Below are 24,688 nucleotides of genomic sequence, written 5' to 3' on the forward strand. Positions count from 1 at the left end.
GGCTTGTAAAGCCAATGAAATCAGCGCTAAATCTATCAAAGCAAATCATAGACCCTGACAGCTGAGAAGTATTATTTGTTTTCTTCCCTCCCAGATTTCTACCAAGCCTGGTGTTTTAAGCATATGTCTTAGGGAGAAGAGACCCATATAAAGGCAATTACAATTGGTAAATGATTAATGGTGGACCTGACATTTTTATGTGTCAAATATGTTTAAGTGCATTAACCTTAGCGGAATTTACGCCCATACTATATGAGATATATCTTGTATAGCATCTGAAATATCTGCAGTCTGCCTTCACTTAAATCTTATTTACATTTATTTTATTACAATATAAATGGGTTTAAACAAATCTTAATCGAGTTTTTTACCCCGTTCTGCAGGTCCTGCTGGCACCGTGGGGAGGCTGAGGGTAGCAGGGCTCCTAGCAGCTTGCAAACAGAGTTCAGGCCACCAGCCTGGGGCACCCCGGAGAGAGGGGCCTGTGGCCATCGTTCAAGCTCCTGTCTCCATTCTAGCCCAAAGAGGAGGTGACTTAGAAGGCCGGGGGAGTCGGCACCCCACAGCATGAATCACAGAGGCAGGCTTTCCAGCAGGCAGGCAACTTTTAATCTTTGTAAGTTACAGAAAACACACATTTCCAAAGCATCAATTTTAGACAAGGAGGAATAAGCGGCTCCCATCTGTGGTGTTTTTTGCAATCTGCCCATCGCGCCCCCCACCCCACCCCCTTCTGCAGGAGGAGATGCGCTCCAGATGTCTCCTGCACCGCTCACATCCCTCCCTGGGCCTTTCTTTGCCTAAGTCGGAGCTCCTCTCTGCTGCTGCGGCCGCTGCTGCCGCGGTGTCTGCTCCACGCCTCCTGAACTTCACTCCACTGAAATCTGGTTGGGTACGAGACAGACTCCGGTGGAATGAAGGACAAGAGAAACACATGGAATGTCTGGGGCTCTTTTTCCCAGAGGGTGGGCCGCGTGGCCACCCTGGCCTCTGCGTGTAGGGTTATTGCCTTGGCTAAAGGCCCGAGGGATCTTTGAAACACGGTCTCGGGAGCCGTGGAGGACCTGTGTGTGTACTCACAGCCCTCCCCAGGGTCCTGTGCAGCTGGGTGGCCGCAGGAGCCAGCTCACCGAGACACTCCCGTGCCTGCCTGCAGCCCAGGCAGACAGTGCTGAGCCATAGGGCTGGGGCTGCTGGGCTGGGGGGCTCCTGCTGCCTCTTGCCCTCAAAGCAGTCATCCCAGACAAGTCCCTGGAGAACCTTCTCTGTAGATCCCTAGTTGGGCTGCTGGTTGTCTGCTCCCTTTGTCTGGGGCCCCCTGCATGTGCCATGACTGAGCTCAATGTGGTCGGTCCTGGCTGGGGGAGGCAGGGGCTCTGAAACTGCTAGGGAAAATCCATCTATAATGAGCGTGCTTCCCAAGGTGATGGAATGCAGGGGAAGGGCACTCCTTTCCGGAATGCACCGTTCAAAGAGCAGGAACAGTACTTTGTGGGCCCGTTTGCCAGTGTGAAACCAGGAGGAGGTGGGTGGGGGGCTGTGGAAACACCAGAATGCCGGGGTTGGAGCCAGGCCCACTCCTGAGGGCAGGGGTGGGCAGAGGAGGGTGAGACTCTTTGGTCTCACCCCTACCCACATATCTAGGGTGTCTACTTTCCAGCGACCCCGCATCCTTTGCCAGATCTGCTTGGAAACAAGCATAAAATCTTCGGGCATGGCGATGGGGGATGTGGGGAGCGAGGAGGTAGCCCCGGCTTTCAGGGGCTGAACCAAACAGGGAGGCTGGAGCCTATCTGAGGCTTTCCGTCCTCTTAAAAGCAATGCCCATCCAACAATTGCTGTTTAGTTGCTGTTCCGGCCTCTTCCTCGCGGTGTTCAGGCATGCCTGTGGCTCAGCGCAAGCCCCATAAAAGGCTGTTCTCAGCACCAACATGCAGACGGGGTGAGTTTGGGCAGATCCACCCTGTTGTTTGGAATACTTTCTTCCTGGGGCTTGTTCCGACCCGATATAGGGAGACACTAGCTTAAAATGTGGCTCCTCCCCCAAGATCCAGCCCCCTGGGTGTAGGGCCTCTAAAAAAAGGCTCTTCTTAAACAAGGGCTTGGGTGTTCCTTCTGTCGCTGAGGAAGGGCCTGGCTTTCCTTGGTCAGGGTGAATACAGGGGATGCTGGGGGCTGGGGTCTGGGTGCCGACAAGAAGAAGCCTGGCCCATTCTCTCCCACTCAGCCTTCTTCACAAATACTCACAATTCTCGATCGTGAGAGAGAAACGTGCCCTGCTTGTGAATTAGCTAGACTTTGTAATCCTCCCGCACTGCCCGTGGCCCATTTCACAGTCAAGGGAAGAAAGAGACCAGCCTGGCTGACTCTGATAAATGATGGCAGAAGGCAGCGGGATGGGAGGGTTCTCAGCTTTCTCTTTGGATTTCAGTCCAACTCGGAAAGCAAAGGGGTCCATTTGTCTCCCTTCAGACCCTCGTCATGCCACTCTTACCCTCCCAACGTGTATGGTCCACCAGATTCTTCAAGTCCTCTGTTGGAATGTGCACAGTCTCACCCTCGTGGGGGGTTTTGAGCCTCTAGGGTACATACTCCGGAGACGACAGTGTCTGTAAAAGCACTTTAACCGCGAAAGGCCATGCACATGGGAGGTGGCGTTGACATTAGACAGTCCAGAAAAGGTAGGCCCTTCTCTTATCATCCACCCTTGCCCTACAGACCTGCGACAAGGCAGAGACAAGAAAAGATGAGCCAGAACCTGTATCAGGAGCTTGACCCCACTCTGGAGCCCACACCCAGAGTTCAGGATTCTCTGCCCACCATGCCTTTGTCACCTTGACAAAGCCCCAGTGCTTTCTGCTTGGCCACCCGCAGTGAGGGGCTGGGTCAGAGAAGCAAATCATGCATGTGTTCGGCTTGAGTAAGTTCATCCAGTGACTGCTCACCTGCTCCTCAGTGGCCCTTAGGACTGTGCCCCAGCTGGCTTCCTAATGAAGCCAACTTGGACATGAGAACCAACGGAACCAGGTCCTGAATTTCTTTTTATAGCCGTTATACCTTCCAGCCCAGCCTTGAAAAGCCAGCCCCCTCTCCCCCATTCCTCTAGTTGGAGAAATCTCAAAATCAGACAGAACTGTATCTTGGTGCTTAACTGCTTAGCACCCACCTTACCACCCCAATTCCCATTATCGATGACATTGATTGCCTGAGATCACTGGCAATCATCCCCCAAACATAGAACTGGCTGGGGATTTGGCTACATCGAAGCAAGTCCCCCAATTTTAGCTTGGGAAGACGTTGATAATCAACTTCCAGTGAGTTTGGCTTTTTTCCACAGCCCGTGCTCTACTCTTACTGTCCAACGATCTTCCAGGGACAGGCACTCAGCTCTGGTTTTCCAAAGCACCCCAAATCACAGATTTCAGACTCACCTGTCAGTGTGAAAGTCTGTACCTTCAGCTATCAGGGCCTACTTTGAGCTTGATGCGAAATAACAGATTTCTCATAAGATGATTCGGAAGAAAGAGATGGCTAAGGACCCATGTGTATGAGAGGAAGAATAGGAGTTCCGAGACCCGGAAAGCTCTTTCACTCCTACGGTTGGAGGACAGGGACTAAGAAGGAGGAAACACTTACTGTGGCGCGTCCAGTCCCGCAGGCCTGTTCCTGAGGGAGGCAGGAGGGCCAGTCCCGAAGAGTCCTTCTCCCTTTAAGAAAAAAGAACATATGGAAGCAGAGAAAAGTGGAGCCGGAGCAGAGGGAGCCCAGGTGGCTGGAAGAGAGGGTTGGGACTACGGAGGGGCTCAGTTGAACTTTGAGAAGCAGGTAACAGACAATAGAGGAGAGAGAAACTGGTTTTTCCAAGGCAAAGGTGAAGAAGGACTCAGCCCCTTCCAAGGAGGTGGTACTAGGTTCACTCTTTATTTATGCACCTCTTGGCGCCGCTTCGGGTTACCTGCTAGGCCCGACCAATGGAGGGAGGGCTTGGACAACTGGCTCCGCCCCTCAGAACCCGCACACCACCCCCCCCCCCGGGGGGGGGGCAGGGCTGGCCAGGCCCTTCTGCACGCTAACCTTGCTTTCTTATTGTTCTGTAAACACCAGAAAAAGGAGGTGAGGTCTCTTGTCACTGGAAGGACACTGCAGGTTATCTGAGCACTGGCCCCGAAGGCTCTGGTCTCCCAAAGACTTGGGGAAGGACAAGGGAAGGCGCAGATCTTATCTGGGCGAGTAGAGGCCCTGTGGCTCTCCCTGCTTACACACCCATGCATGTGCGGTGGTCTTTGAGCTTTTAGCCGTGACCCGGCTTCCTAGCCCTGCACTTCCGGAATGCAACAGAGGGCCGACAGCCCTTCAAGGGACAGTCGCGTAGAAAGGGGCCCAAGGGTCGGAGCAGAGGCCCAACCAGTGGGTTTTCCTGGCATTTGGCACAGAGTGAGTTTGCTGCTCTTTTGTGAGAAGCCAGTGGCCTGTGTAATCCAGGAGGCTTTGTGATCTGCTTCCCTTCTATTCCTGGGGGGTGGGAAAACACTACCCTGTCTGAGGGGAATGTTGGGGAGAGGCAGAAGGAATTGTAGAAAGAGCCAGCAAACTCATCAGGAAACGTTAAAGAGGTTGGGCTCTCAACCACTGATGATTTTAATTTTACCTTCCTTTGCTCAGCGGTGACCCCTCCAAGCCCTCCCTCCTTCCCCTTTCCCGCTCCCCTCTCCCCACAGCGCCCTCTGGAAGCCCTGGGAAGGCAAGGGAAGTTGAAGCCTCCTCACTTGTATCGCATTTTGCCTAGAATTTTAGCCTGACTTCCATTTGCTCTCGTGGCAGATCTCCTGGTGTGCAGCAAGAGAGATCCCTCCCTTCTGCAGGTCAAGAGGAGAAGTCAAGAACCCAATCTCTAGGGCATCTTCGTGCAGTCCTGTCCCAAGGCCTTCATAAAACTGAATCCCACCTGTTCAAAATCTCTTTAGAAATCACCTAATCCACATTTCTCACCAAATAGATGGAGAAACCGAGGCTCTGAGAGAGAATTTCTTTCTCAGGTTCATGCAGCCAGGGTAGGGTCAGGATTCTAATTTATCTGGATCTACTGACCTCCATGTGAGGGCTCTTTATAACAAACTCTCCATGCTGCCTCTGCTTCCGGATGGTGTCACATTTGCCTAGAGTATTCTATGCTCTTTCTGGAAGAAAGGAAAAGGGGAGGGGATGGAGATTTTCCAGGTGATAATATTCCTAAGGATGGGGATTCCTCCCCGTAACTGTCAGGGCACATGGTTTCCCTGCCAGCTGGACTCAGTTTGCTTTAATACAGTCTCAGCTCTTCCATTTTCCAACTAGTCACGTAGAGAGAGAAGCAGAGAGTCCCTGGCCAACAGGTACACACTTGTGGGTTGGAGACCCGATGTCCTTGTCTCTCCCTTCCTGTATTTCATTCGTTAATTCGCAGAGTCATTCAGTCACGCTCTCCCTCACCGCCTCACTCCATCAAAGCATCAACTCGGTTCCAGGTGAGTGAGAGGGAGTGTTTACCCTTTAGGAGCTCCCAACTTAGATGTGCATATACCTGAACAGACATCAGAACAAGCCAGTGAGAAAAGCACTACGAGTAGTCCCCAAAAGGGAAATGTCAGCTTTTGTCTATGAGACGGAGGGAAAGTTCCAGAGAGAGGGCAACATTTGAGCTGACTCTGAAAAGGTAAGGGAGGACAGGGGGTTGGTTAGCTTCAATGAAAGCCCTGAGGAAGGAGCCCTCACACTGTGGTTCAGAAGCTCACTCTGGTCCAGGGTAGGACTAGAATCAGAGCGACAGACTGCAGACAAATCTGACGGCCCTAAAATGCAGGGAAAGGGAGGGGACGTGGGTAGCTAGGGCAGAAAAGAAGTATAAGTCCTACTGGTTATATTCTTGCCCTCCACGGGTCATCTTTGACCTTCAAATTTGTTCTGAAAAATGGAAACAAATTGTAACCCAGTTGACACAGCCAGGAAGGACTCCCCTGCCCTAAAAATAATAATTATATAATAATAACAGCAGATATTTACTATTATTATTATTGTTCTTAATCTCTGCCCCAATCTGATTCAACAAGGTCCAGGAAGGTGCTCTGTGGACCATTTGGACACCGGTTTGTATGGTGAATCTAGAGGGGGGTTGGAAGCACCTCTGGGTGGCTTTGACAAAAGACACCTGTCTCCCCACCATTCAGTCTGATTCTTTGTTCCAACGTCAGCTCGGGAAGCGAAACACCTAGATGCCCTCCCTTCTTCGCCATTTCTAGTCCCAAGGCTCGAAGAGGCATTTCCAGACTCTTTCAAGGGTGTCTGTGGGCAGAAAAGAAGGGAGCTGGGAGGGCAGGGTGGTTGCACCAGGAACACAGGCTGCCTCCAGTCTCCACTCAGGAGCTTGCCATTATGAGGCTATTTATTCACTTTCTCTAATGTAGGGCTTCGCGGTTCAGATTGGTGCACTATTTATCCTTGTTTCTCATCTCTTCTTCCCTCTCAACATGCCCGAGCCTGGGCTTCTCTGCTGTGAGATCTTTGGTCCCCACACACATTCCCTCTGCTGTGACTTCCAACCCATATCTTACTGCCACATCTATGGCTTTCGAGGGAACAGGTAAAAGATTGCAAACTCTCCCAACTGTTCTGACACCTGATTAACATCAGCATTACCTATCAGTCCCTCTGGACTAAATTCTGGTTATAACCTCCTCTAACTTTGCCGCTCTGCCTCCATTCCCAGCACTGTGCCTGACATCCTTCATAAAGGTCTGTGGAATCAATTGTAATTCTTTCTCCTGGAAGGGGCACCAGAAAAGACGTTTCCAAGAGCCACTACGGCACAACACTGGGAGTGGGCTTGTCTCCTAGGGGTGAAACGGGAAAGTTAAGTGTGACACAAGGAGACAACTTGTTCCCAGAAACCTGATGGGGACATCAGAGCCCATGGCCTGAAGCGGGGGTACCCATTGGGCTGCTTACAGATTGGAGCCTTCATCACCTGCTTCCCAGTAGCTTCTTGGTCTGTTCCGCATTTTGAAGAGCCGGGATAGCCTTTCTTTCCCTGTGAGGTTTCTCAGTTAGGGCCCCAAGTCAGCAGGTGTGCATGTTAATTCTTCTGCCACTGCCTAGGTTTAGTACTTTGGCTCACAAAGTGACTGTACAGATGTAGGGTGGGTAAGAGGTGGGTTAGCAGCAGCAGAAATAGGAAAAAAAAAAAACAGGCCACCTCAGGGCTTGAACTTATGGTAAGCTTTTTGGGACTCAATGAACATGACGTAGTTACCGAAAGAACAAATTCTATCTTTGGTTGTGTTATCAGGAATATGGGATGGAAAACAAGGGAGGTGATATTCCTATTCTACTCTGTACTGACATGATTACACCTGGCTTATTACATTCAGTTATGGGTTCCACATTTTAAGAAGGGTGAATACAAATCTAAAAGTGAGAAAAAAGTGTTCAGGTGGATTTGAAAATAGGTCACTCTGGGGAAGGATTAAGAAACAGGATTTTTAGTCTAAAGAAGTGATGCGGGGGGAATGCAGGGGAGATAACAATAGCTATTTTCAACGATATGGGGATGTGCCATGTAGAAGAGTTTTGTGTTGGCTCTTAGTGGCCCTGTGGGGTAGAATTAGAAGTAATTTCTTTTCCTATTACCAGTTCCCCATAGAAGCACCTTCTTAGAAACAGACAACAGAGGACACAGGCAGGCAGCAAAATAAATCTGATGATTCTAGAGTCAATATAGCCCCTGGGAGAGGGCAAAGTCTCCCCCCACCCCCCACCGCAAGGGGTAAGTAGAAGGACCAGATACACTCCCACCAGGTGATACTGAACACCTGTCTGAACAGGTGGGAGCGAAGCCCTAAACCCAAGTCAATAAATCAAACTGAGGTCCTTTCCTCCCATCTTGACTATATCTTCCCTCCCACATCCTTGTATCTCTTTAGTTGACCTGGTGAAACTGTTGTGCAGCCAGAAGTTTATTTTGGTTGGTCTTCACTAGCCAGGTCTCTGTACGTTGTTTCCGGAAGCACATCCCCACTCTGCACATAACATCCTGTGATCTGTGCACATTTCTGTCATATATCGTCTTACAGCTATTGATTTCTTGTCTTTCTGTCTCACTAGACCACGAAACTCTTAAAAGAAAAGAAAGTCCTATGTTCTTTGCACTTAGAAGTTCCTGGCATGTAGTAGGTGCTTGGGAAATATTTGCTGAATGGGTGAAGGTGAAGAGGGGCCTGACCCATGGGGAAGTCTGACCCTTTGTTACTGAGGAGACCCGGGGTCTGGGTCTAACACCCCCTTCCCTTCCCTTTCCTGGACTTGTTCTGCTCCAGTATTGATCAGAACCAATCCCAGAATTCCCAAAGATACAACCAGATGTTTTCCTGCTCATCGTCCATTCTTTCGTTTCTGGGCTGGGGCTGGAGGACCTGTCCCACAGGTGGGCATTTTCTCTGGAGACTGTAGAGGGTAAGAGAATGGTCTCTTCTTCCAGGCCCCTCTCTCCCGAGGTCTAATTTAATCCCTCAGATGACCGGGAAAATCCCAGGGGACATTACAGTCCTCTCATCTTTAGCTCAGCCACTCTGGACATTTCCTACTATTATCTGCTCCAAATAATCTCTCCAGCTTGCCTGGAGGCTTTCTGGGTTTGGGAAACTTCCATGTCCTTGGGAAATGGTTGTTTGAAATTGTATTTTTCTACATTAACATCTGAATACTACTTTAGGAAAATGGAGGGGTGGGAGGAGCATTCTTCATAGGAAGAGGCTTTGATAAACTGAAACAGTTCTGGTTATTAAACAGCAAGAGGGAAATTTCACAACACTTGCCTCTTCTGTCTAACTCATGGCTTGCACCTTTTGGAGAATTAGAGAGTATGGACAATTCAGAGGACAGACAGGTGTCATTTGCTAATTCATATCTTTGCTCAAAGTCTATTGTGCACTTGCTTATGGGCCAGATACTCCACAGGGTGCTGGAGATAAATGGATGGCTAAGATCCAGCCCCTGAGCACAAAGACTTCAGATGCAGTGAAGGCGCCAGCCTGGTGATGTGTGGGAGGGGCAAGAAGGGGTGCCTCTTACTGGCACTGTAGGAATCAGAGAGGAGCCTCTATCCCTGCCTTGTAGATCAGGAAGGCTTCATGGAGGAGGTGCCACCCAGCTGAGCTTGGAAATGCAAGAGGAAATATGCCAACTGGAGAAAGGAGAGGGATTCCTTGGGGCTTCAGGGCTGAGCAGGGTTTCTTCTTCCTAAGTAACACATAAAACAGTGCGAACTCCAGCCTGGGTCACTGGACAGATGCAGATTTACCACCTGGCAGGGGGTGGGGTTGGGGGGTGGTGGTGGTGGGGGGGTGCCTAGAGCCAAAGATAGGAGATTGAAGGAGTCCACCTCGTCTGCCATGGAGGAAAAAAAATCTAAGCTGAACTTTTCCACAGCAGTATCTCTGCAGGGTGAACCTATGCAGGTAATCAAGTTTGGCAATCTCTGTTGGCTGCCTCTTCGTGTTTTTTTGTCCGTTTCATGACATGCCAGTTCGAATTTGCTAAATAAAGAGGGAGGGTTGGCAGGAGAGGGGCACATTTTAATGGGGAGAAACTCACCAGTGAGCTGGTAAAAAGAGACAAGCAGGCGGGAGGCCACCAGGCAGCTTAGCTCAGCACCAGGGATGGCTATGGGCTGCCCGGGCGCCTGCGCGAGCGCCTATGGGTGCGCATGCGTCCACCTATGCTCACAGTTAATTATAACGTAAGCGTATTTTTGCTGGTCTGCCCAGTCGTCCCAGAAAGGAGATTAGGTGGGCAAAATGGATGAGGTAGAAAAAGAGGGGGAGGGTCAGATAGTTGCAGAATTTTTTCCGTGAAAGGTTTATTACACCTACGGAGCTGTGAGATGGGGGAAAATAAGCCAAGTCTGGTCTCCTCTTACTTGCAACCCTTAAACAAAACAACGAGAAACCAGAGCTTTGGTTGGGGAATCATTTTGGGGGCGCGGAGCGCAGGCTCTGCTCTCAGAACGTGCTCGCAGGTGCCAGCTCATCCATCTTGCCCGAGTCCTGGAGAAGCAAGCTCTGGTGCTGAGTCCAGCAGTTCTGAGCAATAGAGCAATAAAACAGTCGAGGAGCCCTGTCACCGCAGTGGAATGGGATAATCCTACAATTTAATAAGCAGGAACATGCAGCAGGACTGAAGCAAATTGTTCGTAGTGCGGAGATTGCCGGCTCTTCCTGGGCCAGGAGGGAAGCATTGGGAAGGTGTTTAGGGTTTAGGTTACTGGGGTGGGGGATGGGAAGAGGGGGAGCTGGGGAAGAAGAGGACTCCACCTTCAGCCTTAACCCTGGGACTCATTCTGAAGGCCGAGACAACCGATGGCCTGAATCTGTTCAGCATTGCTTGAAACTCGGGATGGGGAGGAGCTAGGGAAGGGATTCTCATTCTTACTGAACTGAAATAAACTGGGTGTCAGGCAGTGAAAATCCTCTGGGGTGGGGGGGGGGGGGAAGGGAGCCAGGTAGGTTTCCACCCAGACTTGAGAAACTGCTAATTATGCAATTTAATCGCTTGGACTCTGACTCTCTCTTTCCTCATCCGTAAAATGGGCATAATAGTAATGCCTAGATAATGCCCGGGAATATTCCCCGCAGGGCTATGAAGAGGTTCACGATCGTTATGAAACGCTTATCATAACTAAGATTCAGAAATGTTAAAATGCAGAGTTTTATGGATTTAGGAGTTGCTAGGTGTATCCAGTTTCTGGGTTCAGTATTTGATGCTGGCCACTCCCCAGTTTGCCTCAACCCAGCCCAGAGTTGTATTGCAGCTGGCTAACCTTTGCTTGCCAGAGCCGATTGTGCAAATTTCAGAAAATGGTGTGCCGGCTGGTTGCTAAACATGTCGGTTGCTTGAAATCAGCCACAGTGGGAGTGCTTACACCGGGCTACAGATCAGGGTCCTCTTGAGAGCCAGTCATTAGGCATTTAAGAGCTCACCCCTGGCTCCGCCTTTGTGCCTCCCCTGGCTCTCCACGCTGCTTCCCTAGACCCAGCCCCCCTGCCTGCTTTGCTTCTCAGTAAGGGCCTGCTGGGGCAGGGATGCTGAGGACCCCGGAGGAGGCCCGGTTCTGGGCCTGCAACCCAAATTCTCATCCCACGGGTCTGCTTTCTGTGTCTAGGAGATGGGAGTCTGTATGTTTTTGTACTCTGTGCTTTTGATTACACTCTTTCCCCCCATCCAGAATATTCTTCTGAATTCTGAATATACTTAATCTTGAAGTACCACCTCCTTCCTGAGGGGTCTGCCACCCCTTCTGTCATTTCCTGATCGGGGGCCCACACTCCTGCACAGGGGCCCCTCCATGGTGCCTCTTCCTGGTGTGGTGGGCGGATGGTCGGGCTCCCCTGCTGCAGGGTTGGGACTTCCTTCAGAGGCAGGGCCAGTTTCCACTAAGGTGTTCTGAATGCCTCTCTTACAATAATTATACCAGGGTTTTCCTCATAGTTTGCTCCTGTAATCCTCACGGCGTAGACATTTCACAGATATGGAATCTGAGGTGAGGTAACGCGTATGAGGTCACGTAACGGGTAAGTGTTAGAATTTAGATTGGAGCAAAGGTTTTTCTGACTCCTTGGGCCAGGGCTCTTGCCATCTCTTCTCCTTACATTTCCATATTCTCTGTCATTTTCCTCTTCCCCATAGAACCTAGCACAATGCCCGGCATAGAGTCAGGGTTTAATGCCTGACGGACGAGTTGACCAAAACTTCCTTTTCTTTCAGTCATAAAAATTTTTGTAACAAAAACGAGATGGGGATCAGGGAGGACTTGTAGCGTGATCTGACTTCTATAAAATCAACCCTGTCCTCAGGAAAGCCCTGAGAATGCTTCCCCCGGTAGGGCACTCGGCTGGAAGTTCCCTTTAGAGTGAAGCCTTGAGTCTGTGGAAAGGCAGTTGAAAGAGTTTCAACAGAGGAATGGATTTGCCCATGGACTTTCGGCTGAAGAGTACTATTTAACAAAATTTGCAACAAAATGGTACACACATCAAACCTTCCAGGCTTTAGTAAAGCTCTTCTTCATGTTGGTTTTGCAGCCAGCACCAATAACAATTTACATTTCCCTCAAACTTGAGGGCCACCAGCCCATACTAGAATGCAAAATGGATTCTAAGAAAGCAAATAATCTCCTTTACAGCAAAGGAGAGGCCCTTCTGAAGGGTTTCCTTGTAGCTGTCCCCTTCCCTCTACTCCCCCACCCCCCCCAAAAAGTAGGGAATGGTAAAGATTTAACAATGAGAATTTCCTGTGTTTCCACAGGCCTCGTGCCTCATTCTATCTGGGCTTGGAAATATGAACCCACCCTGTTTTCCAGCCAGTTTGAAAGGAAGTAAGAGACCCTTCCCTACTCCTGTCTTCTCTGAACCATAAGAGAGCCAACGCCACACAGTGGCCAAGAGGCATTCACTGCGTTGTCCTCTGATGGAAAATCCAGAGCTAAGAGTACCTTCTTTCCCATGAAGGTTCCGCCAGAATGACAGTAGGTCAAATTATAGGTTTATCTCGGGCCAGCGTTTTGAAGAACTGTGGTGTTCCTATTCTTTTCCAGTGAAGCTCTGATGTGTGCAACCTCCCTATAATTATGGTGTAATTGAATTTAACTATAGGGGTAGAACTAGTTTTCAACCAAGTCCCCTCAAATAATTTGTTGCCTATTAGAAAAAAATGGGTACCCTTACCGCCTTTAGGGGCATGCATGCATGGCTCCCCCAAACTCCTCAAGAGAGAAGAGAATTGCTGGTGTGAGCCCCAGTAAGTTTGTTTGAATCACAAACACAAACAAACTTTGTGTTTGTTGAATCACAGTGCGGTTGTATCCCAGCTCTGAGCATTCCAGAGAATTCACTTTCTCTAAAAAGGAAATCCAGAGATGAAGCTTTCCCAGGGCCCCAACGTGAAATGTTCGTCTGTTCTCACTGTTAAATGTTCTCACTCCTTTGGTTAGGAGATTATTCTAAATATCCGGAGACTGCAAACCACGGGGTGTGGGTTAAATCTGGGCAGGGGCTAATGCTATTCAGCTTTCATGATGTTTAGAGTTTTTGGAGGTAAGGGTAACAGATATGAATTAGACAGTTTCACATAAAAATCTGTCCCTCTAGAGCCTGAGGTCCTTCATTACCACACTTTGTTAGACTTGAATCTCAAGGCAACCATTTTAACTTATGGCCCTCATCACTCACTTCCCTTAAGCTTCTTGACTATTGACATGTGTTATTTGGATCTGTGAGTCTCTGTCTCTCAATACCATCCCTCAATCTCTAATATGAACTGATCTTTAAAAAATTTTTTATTTATTTTGGGGACACAGAGTGAGTGGGGGAGGGGCAGAGAGAGAGGGAGACAGAATCCCAAGAAGGCTCCAGGCTCCCAGCTGTCAGCACAGAGCCCGACACGGGGCTTGAACTCACAGACCTTGAGATCGTGACCTGAGCCAAAGTCGGACGCTCAACTGACTGAGCCACCCGGACGCCCCTGAACTGATCTTTTATTGAAGGGAGTGTGACCTAGTGCAGAGAGGAAGGTCTTTTGAGTCACAGAAACTCACTTAAATCCTGGCTCCATTGTTCATGAACTGTGTTACTTTGGATGCCAACTCTAGGTTTCTGATCACCGTTTCCACATCTGGGATTCACATGATAGCACGCAATAGGCTGGTGTGAGCCTCAGCACAATCCTTGTTCCCAGGCTCTGGTTCTGCCCTAAATGGAAGCAAAGAGAGGGCGTTTGCATCCGTCCACATCACAGATCCCTTACGCAGAAAGGTACCCGAGGAGTTTCTTTTGTTTCTTTCTCTGCCTCCACTGTCACTCTCCCACACAGGTGAGATACAGAGAGGTGAACCCGCTTGCTCAAGGTTACTCAGTGAATAACAAATAAACCCAGGTGTCCTGGGCTCTCCGCCCGGGCTCATGTCACTCGGGACAGCCTGCCAGACCCACGCAGATTCTTTCCAGTAGAACTGAAGATGGAGCGAGCGTGGGATTTCTGTTGCTTGGGGCTTGACAAAACGGTTGCAGACAATGAGCGGTTTGAGTGTCTGAAAAGAAGCATCAGGGAGTGACCTGAATTAATCACACAATTGTTGCGAGATGTAACCAGTGTGTTAATAAGCTCTGCTTTACCATTTCGCTCTTTAATGAGGCCGTTTGCACAGACATACCTTCAATATGCCTTACCGTCCTTTTTGAGGTGGCTGTGTAATAAAGGTGTGCCATTTAGGTCAGACCCTTAGTCATCTCTGGCTGGCTCTTTCAAGCCAAGTAGAATAATATCAACTAGCCGATCCAAGCTCATCTGCTTCCCACCACCAGGATCCCTTATGTATCATCACATATGTGTCTTCACTCGCAGACGGCTCAAGGGTTATGTGGGGGCCAGGTGGGGTCTTGGGCAATCATGCCACCTTCTCATAAGGTGACTCAGACTCCCCACAGTCTGGGAGACAGAACAGCCGAACTCGAGCCCACTCCCGCTACCAAGGATCTGTGTGACCCTGGACAAGTCACTTCACGTCTGTGGATCTTCGTTTTCTCATGTGTCAAAAGAAGGGTCTGAAGAAGACGGGCTCTAAGAATCCTTCCAGCTCTAATGATCTAACGGTCTAATGACCATTAATGGAGAACTGAACTCTTGGAATGTTGCAGATAGACCTTGGGAAGGATGCCAGTCAGGTTGCTGAAGGACAGTAGGGAAGTTATGATGCTTCAGTGGGTCAGAGGGAGGCTGTGGGTAAGGAACCAGATGCTATGGTTTGTTACATCCCTTGGTAACTCCAATGAGCTTGAAAATGCCAGGCTACCGATTGCTTTGGCTGAATGCAATGCAGGGGTCAGGAGATGGTGTCATGGAGGTGGGTAATGCGGTGGTGAGGCAGGAAGTAGAAGGCTTTGCAATTCCATTCGTAGGTTTATAGACTGGGCAGTGCATCCCTGGGCAGTGGGTTTCACTCCAACTTACCTGCCTAGAAATGTAGATGTGGGAAGATTGTGTATGAGTCAGGGGATGAGATTTTAACAAGACTTGCTCTTCGATTCGGGTCCCACCAGAGATCGGAGTGTATAGAAAAGAAGTGGTGATGGATTTCTCTTTCATAATCGACTGAGTGGTTTCCAACAAAGCATTTAGTCTCTCTGAATCTTGGGGTTAATGTCCTTCTTGGGGCTGACCCGATTTTATTCTCTGAGTATATCTAAGTCTTTGGATAGAGAGGCTTCAGCTGGAGCCAGAAATGAGGCACAGATACTGATTTTTTGGACATGATATCTTGACCTTGGCTCAGGACCACCATGAAGTGGAGTTCAGAGTTTCTCCTGTTGCCTATAGCCTAGCAGAGCTCTTGGAGCTGCCCTAGAGCTTTAGAAATTAGAAAAGCCCTGTGGATATGTGGAGGCAAGACTGAAATTGGGCTGGACCGGATTGGATCAGTGGTGGTTCTGCTAAGAAGAGTCTGGGTTCAAGCCAGCCACGCCCTCGCTTGCTTTCCTGAAGATTTAATTCACGTTGCACCCCTCCAGATGCTGTTTATAGCATCCATTGTGTCCTCTGATCACATGGGCCAGCATCTATGACTTATTTCTCTCCTCTGGTCTTGCTCTACCCATCCTCTATGCTGCTGTGTGGACTTTATCACATTCCCCCCCCCCCACCCCCCCGGATGCTCCTGCCTGTGGTGATCTCTTGCACTGACCTGCTTTAGCTGTTACATTTTGGATCTTTCAGTCTAGCTTTTAATGACATGCTGCTTTCTATTGTCCTCTCATTGTTTCACGTATACTGTTTACCTCCTCGCACCCTCTCCAGATTGGGCGTTTCCCGGAGCCGGAGACCAAGTCTTCTGCCTTTCTTGTATCGCCCAATGGCCCGAGCTTGCTGGCCCACGTCTGATCTCTCATGGTCACAGGCATTGTGCTAGATATGTTCTTCACTGGAGACTTTCCCCTGCCTCCACGCACCTCCCCCAGCTCCTGCCAGTGACAAGCCTTCCTTTTCGGCTGGGAACCTGTAGCTGCCCTAGCACGCCTGCTGCAAATCAGCTTGAAGTAAGCTGTCTGTAAGTGCCCTGGTGAGTCAGTTGCGGCCCCTCCTTGGAGACGAGGAATTCTGAGGTCTTACAAGCACATGCCTGCCCATCTGTGGAACCATTCCATGGCTAACCCTCATCTTGCCTCTGGGAACGCTCCTTACTTTTACCTTGCTCCTTCCCTCCTCCACTAAGCTTCTTCCCTCCTCCACTGGCTGCCCTGACTTGTCAGGTGTAGATGGCAGGGCAACTCTGAACAGCCAGCCGTTGGTGTGGAGAGGCGGGACGTCTGCCTTCTGGGGCATTGTGGAATTCTGGTGGGTTTACCGTGGTAAACCCAAAAGAAAGAGGAAAAACCACTGAATCGTGGTATTTTTGAAGTCTTCCCCCAAAGAGAGAAAGAGTAGGGTGGGGAAGAAGTGACCTGGGCTCTGATTTGGCTTGGCCACCAATTAGCTGTGTCATCTTGTGTGACTCATTCACTCTCAGCCTCCTTTTCTGTAAATTGAGGTAGTTGCGTTAAGGCAATAGCTTTCAAACTTATAAGACAAAGGAGCCCTTTTATCAAATGAAATAGAGTGAAGCTTTTCCATTTCTAGAATGGGAGAGCAGAGCCATTACGGTTGAAGCAGGGGTGCCAAGGGGCTCTCGGTTTCCTCCTGGGCTTTCCAATGATCCCCTGAAATACCTTATCGGAACTTCCCAGGGACCCAGTATGAAATGCACTGAGAAGGATAACCTCTGTGGCCTGTTTTGGCTCTGTGCGTCTCCAACCTTTGCTACTCAAAGGTCCTCAGGCCAGCAGTGAGCGCCTAGGGGCTCCTTAGGAGGGCAACATTTCAGGCCCCACCTTGAGACCTGCTGAATCAAACTCTGCACCCCCAGATACACAAGATCCCCGGTGATTTATTTCAGCTTGAGAAGCACTGGCCTGTATCAGTGTTCTGTGACCTGGAGAGCCAGGTAACACAGGGACCAAGGGGGCATCACATCTTTCGCTGAAGTAGGCGGGCCTGGTGGACTGAGGTTGGAAGCGTGAGCCACATCTCTTTCTTGCTTCAGGGCGTTAGCTGTCCCCTGGGTGGGGAACCAGTCATGGGAATCAGCAAGACTTGTTCTTAAGCTTAGCTGAGGAGGGCAGTGGCTACCACGTGGCCCGACAGAATGTATGGCAGGTAATGCTGCAGCCGTAGCATTTCTAAGAAGGATTCACGTTCCCAGTATGGAAGAGCACATTGCAGACGCCATACTAGCTTGACTGTAGTAGGCGTTCATGCTTCCTAATGTCTGTCTCTCTCCCCATCGTGCAGGACCCCTAATCTCTCTTCAGTACCTGGGGTATGACAGATGGGCTCGGATTTCGAAGACCTGCATTTTAGTCAGAGCTCTGGCCTTTGGTAGCGTTGTTCCCTGGGGTGTCTCTCTACCTTCTCTGGGCCTGTCGGCGGTACAACGGAGGATGATGTCACCATCACGTAGCTGGGAGGATGAACCAAAGTGTGGAAGCTCCTTCTCTCAATTGCGAAGTGCTCAAAGTGAAGGGATGTTTTTATGTCACTTTTGATTGGTCAAGATGTCCAGAGTCTGACCTTACCAACGATGCTGACCCAGAGACCGCTAGCACCCTTGGGACTAACACGCTGGTTTTGCGTGTCAGGCTCCGCTTTTCCCCCGAGCGTAGGTTTCTCCAAAGTTGGGCGGCCCTGTTGGTGGTTCTTAAAAACCCTTCCACGGGACTTGATTATATAGTATTGTGGGAAACTGAAAAAGAGAGGAAAAGTAAATCTAAAACATTTTAAGACGGAAAGCCAAAGTTTATTAAAAATCCAAAAATAAAAGAAAAAGGAAAGTGAAGACAAGGGTGGGAGCCTCTTCTTGGTGCGATTTTTTTTTTTTTTTTTTTGGCTAGAAGCTGGGGAGAGATGGGTTTTGAGTGAACCCTGCAAATAAACTTGCTATTTTTCTCTTTCATTAGTTAATGTTTTAACGGCTATTTTCTGTGGAAAAAGTTCTTGGTAACCTAGAAGCACATTTTTGCTGTTGGGTGGGGATGTTTCGGGACGATCTCTGTTTCTGGTGCTTTTATATTTATTGACAGACGAGTTTAAGTGTCATCTAATAATAAGATCTTTAGGATTTTCTTCTGATTTCTCATTTCCTCTCTCCTTTTTGAAAAATGCAATCTTCCTCAGCCAAGAATAAACAAATTTAGCCCCAAAGGGGTGGGCTTGGTTTGACATCTAAGCATCTGGAATTTAAGTAGGTTTATAGCTTGGCAGGTAGCCTCAGCCACGCCCCAGCTCTGGTCATGCAGGGGTGGGGGGTACCCCACCCTTTTGCCTTCTCATTGCTCAGCTTGGCCCCTGCCTTTTCATTCCACCTCACGTACCGATGGTCTTCTTTTGAATGGCGCCCACAAAAGTTCTATGCCTCCAAGAAAAAATGCTATGGGGAATTCTGTGCTAGACTTGGTGGGGGGACCTCTTTGCTTATTGTGGTACTGCCATATGGCTGGAGGCAAGTCTGAAACAGATTGGGAAGATGTTAAAGCTCTTGGGATGGAGCCAGGTCAACTTCCTTTTAAAAAAATAATTTTAAAAAGTATTGAATCTGCTACTAACTTCTCACCCTGTGCAATCATTCTAGGGAAAATGGTTTGGGCGGTACTGTTAAGCTGAGCCCAGGGGACTCTGCTCGTAAAGCCTTCTTTACCATGCTTTTATGACATTTGAAAGGTCCTGCCGTCACTGGCCAGGCCTGGCAGAATCGAAAGGGAGGCTCTGTGCAGCTGTATCTGCCCGAGGTTGTTTGCCTATTACTGAAAGATGCTGACCCCTTGGGCCAACTGAGGCTGCCTTTTGTGATTTCATGGAATTTTCCTCATTCATTAAGCATCTCTCTTTGAAATCTAGGCCAATGATCAATTCCCAAAGCACCATGGGATTTTCATTTGGATCTTCTTACCTCTTTGGGGGCTGGAAAGATACACAGATCTTCTCCAACCCTTCCTTTCTTCCCACGTAACAAATTTCCTGAACACAGTGCCTCCAAAATTCATGTCTTTAGCCCAGATCTTTGTCCTAAGCATAAGATCCATTTACCCAACTTTCTCTTGAACATCTCCACTTGGATATCCCATATGCATTTTAAACTCAGCCTGTCTGAATAATCAGATTTCCCCCCAAATTTGCCCCTCAAACATTCTTGTATTCCTTTTTTTAAATTTTTGTAAATGTCATCAACTTTCACCCAGTGGCTCATGCCAGAAATTTAGGAGTCACCCTTGATTCTTTTCTTTCCCTTACTCTCCACATCCTCTCTTGTCACCAAATTCCATCAATTCCACCATCTTGATTGGCCTTGAATGCAACCATTTTTTGTCCATTCCCACTGGTGCTACACTGGTGTAGACCACAGATATCAATCACCTGGATTAGAATCAAAAAGAAAAGGTTTCCCTTTCCCTCCTGCCAGTTCCAAGCACAGAGACTGACACATTAGGTGTTGAAGAAATGTTTGCTAGGTGAAGACGTGGAGAAAGGAAGGAAAGGCAAATGAAGTTATTACCAGTCACGGCCCTTTGGAAAGACCAGAACCAGACACAGGAGAGAGATGAGAAGCTCTTCAGACATTAAGGGCTCTGGCTGGAATGCTTCAGAACATTCCTTTGTTGCGGGACTCAATGCCAGGGGCTTCTTTATCTAACCTAGGTCCCAACAGCTACAGTGTAAACTCATCTTCCCTGGCTCTGTCTTTAAGGAAGAAGCTATAGGGATTCTACAGCCTTTGTGCAAAGCCTTGTGCCGATGCAGGCTGGAGATGTGAAACCATGTGCTGGGAGAAGGGCTACCCCAGGGCTGGGTCTCTATGCCAGATAATTAGCAGAAAACCAACGATGAATTTGAGATTTGGACCCAACTTCAGTGCCTTCAAGGTAGCTATGTACGTACTTCACATGCACTCTGTCCCTTCTCTTTTCTGTGCAGCCCCCAAACCTTTTGCAGTCTTTTCCCCTCCCCGCAAAGCCAAAAGAAAAGAGCAATGAGAGAAACCAAGAGCCTTAAAGCCTCGCCCATTGCAAAGTGTTTGAATTCTCTTCTCTCTTTGTCTCCACACCAGAACATGACATAACATGTTTTGCTGATGCTAGATCCTAGGGCTGCTGGGAAGGGAAAGGAAGCCTGACAGAATGCATTGTTTTAAAAGTACGAGGTCCCCATTTTTACTCCCCTACCAAGAAAAAAAAAAAAAAAAAGAAAGGAAAGAAAAGAGACGTCCTCAGTTTCACAACCCTGTCTCTCTGTCTGGACTGTCTCCAAAGCCTTGGAAGGGCCCAGATATTTTTGTAAGAGGGTGGCCTTCTGCTGTGAGGGGAAAACACTTTCTGCATATGTTGGCTGCAGTCACCCCTGCATCGTACTAGAGTAGCTGTGCCAATTTCTGCAGAGGGGAAGCCAGTCGGCCGTGACTCTGCTCTCCTTGGGCCGTGGTGTAGACAGCGCAGGTGGTGGTGGTGATGGGGGTGAGGGAAGGGGCTAGTTTGTGTGTGAAGAGGTGGGGACTGGGGAAGGGGAAGGGGAAGGGTAAAGAATAAGCCTCTTGTGGAGGGCAGAGTGTTAATGAACCAAATCATTTGTTCTGAGATAAGGCAAATACACAATTCTGAGCAGGATGATAATTCTCCTGGATTTGGGGAAATTCTTTTGATCCGCAGGAGAATTTCCAGGTACGGTAGAGAATAAGAAACTTGTTAAGCTTTCACTCCCTTGAAACAAAGGCAAAGGATATATAGATTTAGCAGCTTGGCTTTCTTTATTGTGATACTGTGATAAGAATTTGTCAACATTTTTTATTCCTCTAGGTTCTTCATCCGATTGACTTAAATGATTAATTTGTGTGCTAGCTTTTCTGAATGTCTAGATTTGTAATTAGTCACTCTTGCTAATTTTTAAAAAAATTGGAGAAAAACGTTGCCTGCCTGCTGAAAAAACCAAAAAAAACCCCAAACCAAACAAAAACAGACTACTTCTATTTCATCCAGAAAATGACTTTCAATAATGTAACGTGTTATTGACTAGTACTTAACATAAAGTTCTTAATGATTTAAAACTTCAAAGCTTCTGTCTGCAAGGAATTACAGACCCAGAAATTCGAAGCTGAAAGGGACGTTAAAGATCATCTATCAGTGGGTCCCAACCAGAGGCACTTGGAAATGCATATGGTTGTTTTGGAATGTTACAATGACTGAGAGATACAATTGAATTTAGTGTTCTGAAATTATGGATGCAAGCATTCCACATGCTTCCATGCCATATGGTTTGATATGGTTCCACACAGCTGAGAATTTCCCTGTCCAAAGGGGGCAATCGTGCCCTTGTTTAGAAGATGGCGTCCAGCTTATTGTTTGAGTTATAAAAATACCGAGGCCCGATATTCCCCAGGTTAATAAACTGGCAGTGAGTGGGGCTGATTTACAGGTTTTTGATATGATCCAGTTTCTTGTGTTCCACTATGCTGATTTTAATAACACTTGCGCAGTTGGCATGAAGAGACCTTCTCCATTATGCAGTGAGAAAACAGTCAAAGCCTGCGTTTCTTGGTACCTGGATGTCTATTTTTTTCCTCCTTATTTATTTGTGGGGACCACAGATCTTATTTTTCCCAACCAGCAAAAGGGCTTGAAAGTGCAAGAAGAACAATGCAAATGAAAACGACCAAGGATAGATGTGCCAGGTGCTTGAAGGACCTGTAATGGTAAAAGATAAACAAGAGAATATGGCGAAAAAAACCAAGAGAATATGGGGGAAAAGAGAGGGGGAGGGGCGGAGGATGGATGGAAGACCAATGGGGGTTTAAGTTCATTCTTCATCAGGAACAGGGAAGTCAAATGAGACAGGTTGGAATATGTGCATTAGGGGTGGGTGGGAGATACTAATATGTAGCCATTTTGAAGCAGTTCACAGTGTCAAAGTCTAGGTGCTTGCATACTCGTGTATCAAATACATTTGCAGAGGAAATCTCAAAACTCTTGCTTTCAGCAATCATGGAGAATGGAAAGATTCCCAGAATACTGCAAATAGGAAAATATTCTTCTAATTTTCAAAAAGAGAGAAAAGGTAGTTTTGGAAGCCCACTTCAAGGGAACTTGGCATGGGATCTGATAAAGCTCTTCAACAGAACATTAAACTCATGCTTTAGGTATGCCTAGAAAAGATTGAGGTGTATCTAGCAGCCAGTGTGGACACTGCTACCATAAACGGGCCCATTTTGGATCAACCACACTGGCAAATTTGGGAAGGCCCACGAACCTAGCATGTCGTGATTCCTGCAACATGTTTGACAAAGTCTTCTGTGATATCCTAGTGGATAAAACTACAATGGGCAGATTAAGCGATATTGCAGTTAAGTGGATTTCTTGTTGGTTGAATTAATGCATTTAAAGAATGTTAATAAATGGTAATCTGGAAGGACAGGCCAGTAAAATTTATCTTCGCCTTAACCACGGTGTATTCAATATAGACGTCAATACTCTAAAGGAACACAGCAACAAAATATGCTTTTCAATTTCCTTGTATGACATAGAGTCATATGGAATAACATTAAAGTGTTCTCAGTAGACTAGAAGTCTGGACCAAATTCAAGAAGATGAGCTTTAACACATCTAAAATGTTAATCTGCTGCACTGAAACTCAAAAAATCAGTCACACAGCCACAGAGTCAGGAGACCTGGTTTTGCAGATGTTAATATTGAAAGGGAGAGGGCTTTCCAGGGAAGGGCTTTCTATTGGACAATAAACAGAAAATGAAACAGTGGTGGGATATGATTTTCATAAAAGTTAATGAAATCTGAGCTGTATCCAAAAAAGCATGTTAGGTTGATGCAAGGCTGAAGAATGAAAGGCTGGAGGAGGAACAATGGAAATACCAAAAGACCTTGTAATATAAGGGTAAAGTTGAGGTAACTAAAATATCAAGGTTGTCTTCCAAAAGTTGAGGTTTCCTTGTGAGGAAAAAGGAGAGGGTTTGCCTTGCAAGAACTTAAGGCGGTAGAAGGATTATACTAACACCAGAAGTTATAAGGAGACCAATTTAAGTTGACTAAATGGAGAAACTTATTAGTCAGGAAGAAATGGGCTGACACTCAGTTGGTAGCAACATGGCTACTCGGTAGAAGCCATCCAAGGGTCCTTCGGTGGATGAATGACAAACAACATGGGGTCTGTGTATACAATGGAAAACTCTTCGGCCTGCAAAAGGAAAGAACTTCGGACACATGCTCCAACGTGGATAAACCTTGAGGACGTTAGGCTAAGTGAAATAAGCCAGTCACAAAAGGACAAAGATTGTGTGATTCCATTTACATGAGGTGCTTAGAGTAGCCAGATTCATAAAGGCAGAAATACAGTGGGAGTCGCCAAGGGCTGACAGAAGTGAGAAACAGGGAGCTGTAGAATAGGGACAGAATTTCAGTTTGGAAAGATGCAGAAGTTCTAGAGAACTCTAGATGGTGGTGATGGTTGCAGAACAGCGTGAATGTACTTAGTGCAACTGGACGGTACACTTAAAAATCATGAGGACGGCAATATTTTATGTTATGTGCATCTTACCACAGTTAAAAAAAAATAAATTGGGGACTCCATTGCCTGCAGAATCAACCTTAAAAAAAAAACAAAGAAGAGGGCCGCCTGGGTGGCTCAGTAGTTTTAAGCGTCCAACTTTGGCTCCGGTCACGATCTCACGGTTCATGGGTTCAAGCCTGGCATCGGGCTCTGTGCTGATAGCTCAGATCCTGGAGCCTGCTTTGGACTCTCTCTCTCTCTCTCTCTCTCTCTCTCCCTCTCCCACTCACACCCTGTCTGTCTGTGTCTCTCAAAAATGAATAAATGTTAAAAAAAAAAAAAAGAAGAAATGAGAGGCTATGAGAGGTGCTGAGTTTCCCATAACTGTAGGTATCCAAGCAGGAGCTGGGCAGCTTCATGGTGGCATGTCCTAGGGGGAATTTTAGGATTAGAGGGGATTGTGTCAATGACTTTAGAACTTCTGTAAGTCTGCATGCAAACAGAGGCTTACTGCATGCTCTAGACTGAGCCAGGCAGCATCCTTTCTTCATATTGTATTACATCCACGAGAGTATATTCATATATGATATATCATAAAACGTAAGTCTATGTTTTATAACAAATATGCATTTAAATATACACAGTTTAATGAATATTAAAAAAGAATTACATACCCACTTAGCCCCAGCCAGGTTTGATGTTGAAATTTTGCCAGAATCTTAGAAGCTCCCCGCTCCTGCCATGAACCCTTTTCCCCCTGACATTCCCTCCCTCCTCCCTGAGATGACCCCCTCCAGATTTTCATGATGATCTGTTCCCTGCCTTTTAGAAACCAGCCTTATGACCTATCATGCAACCCTGAACAACATAGCTTGGTGGTGCTCATTTCGAATGGCATGTACATACGATGTTTTCATTTGTTACTTCCTTCTTTAGCTCATTATGCTTACAAGATTCATTGGCATTGGTATATGCATGAAGCTGTAATTAATTCATTTTCAATTGATCAGAGTGTTCCCTTGTGTGTATACACCAC

General features: G+C 47.6%; 1 long non-coding RNA gene across 1 annotated transcript; it reads right to left on the reverse strand.

Moving 5' to 3' along the window:
- Nucleotides 1-502: 502 nt before the first annotated feature.
- LOC122212162 lies at nt 503-3,846 on the reverse strand. Its single transcript, XR_006199043.1, has 3 exons — nt 3,637-3,846; nt 2,495-2,720; nt 503-884 (listed from the first exon to the last, which is right to left on the reverse strand). It is a non-coding gene; the product is annotated as an uncharacterized LOC122212162 (long non-coding RNA).
- Nucleotides 3,847-24,688: the final 20,842 nt, after the last annotated feature.

Source organism: Panthera leo, chromosome F3 (assembly GCF_018350215.1).
Source record: "Panthera leo isolate Ple1 chromosome F3, P.leo_Ple1_pat1.1, whole genome shotgun sequence".
Taxonomy (NCBI): domain Eukaryota; kingdom Metazoa; phylum Chordata; class Mammalia; order Carnivora; family Felidae; genus Panthera; species Panthera leo.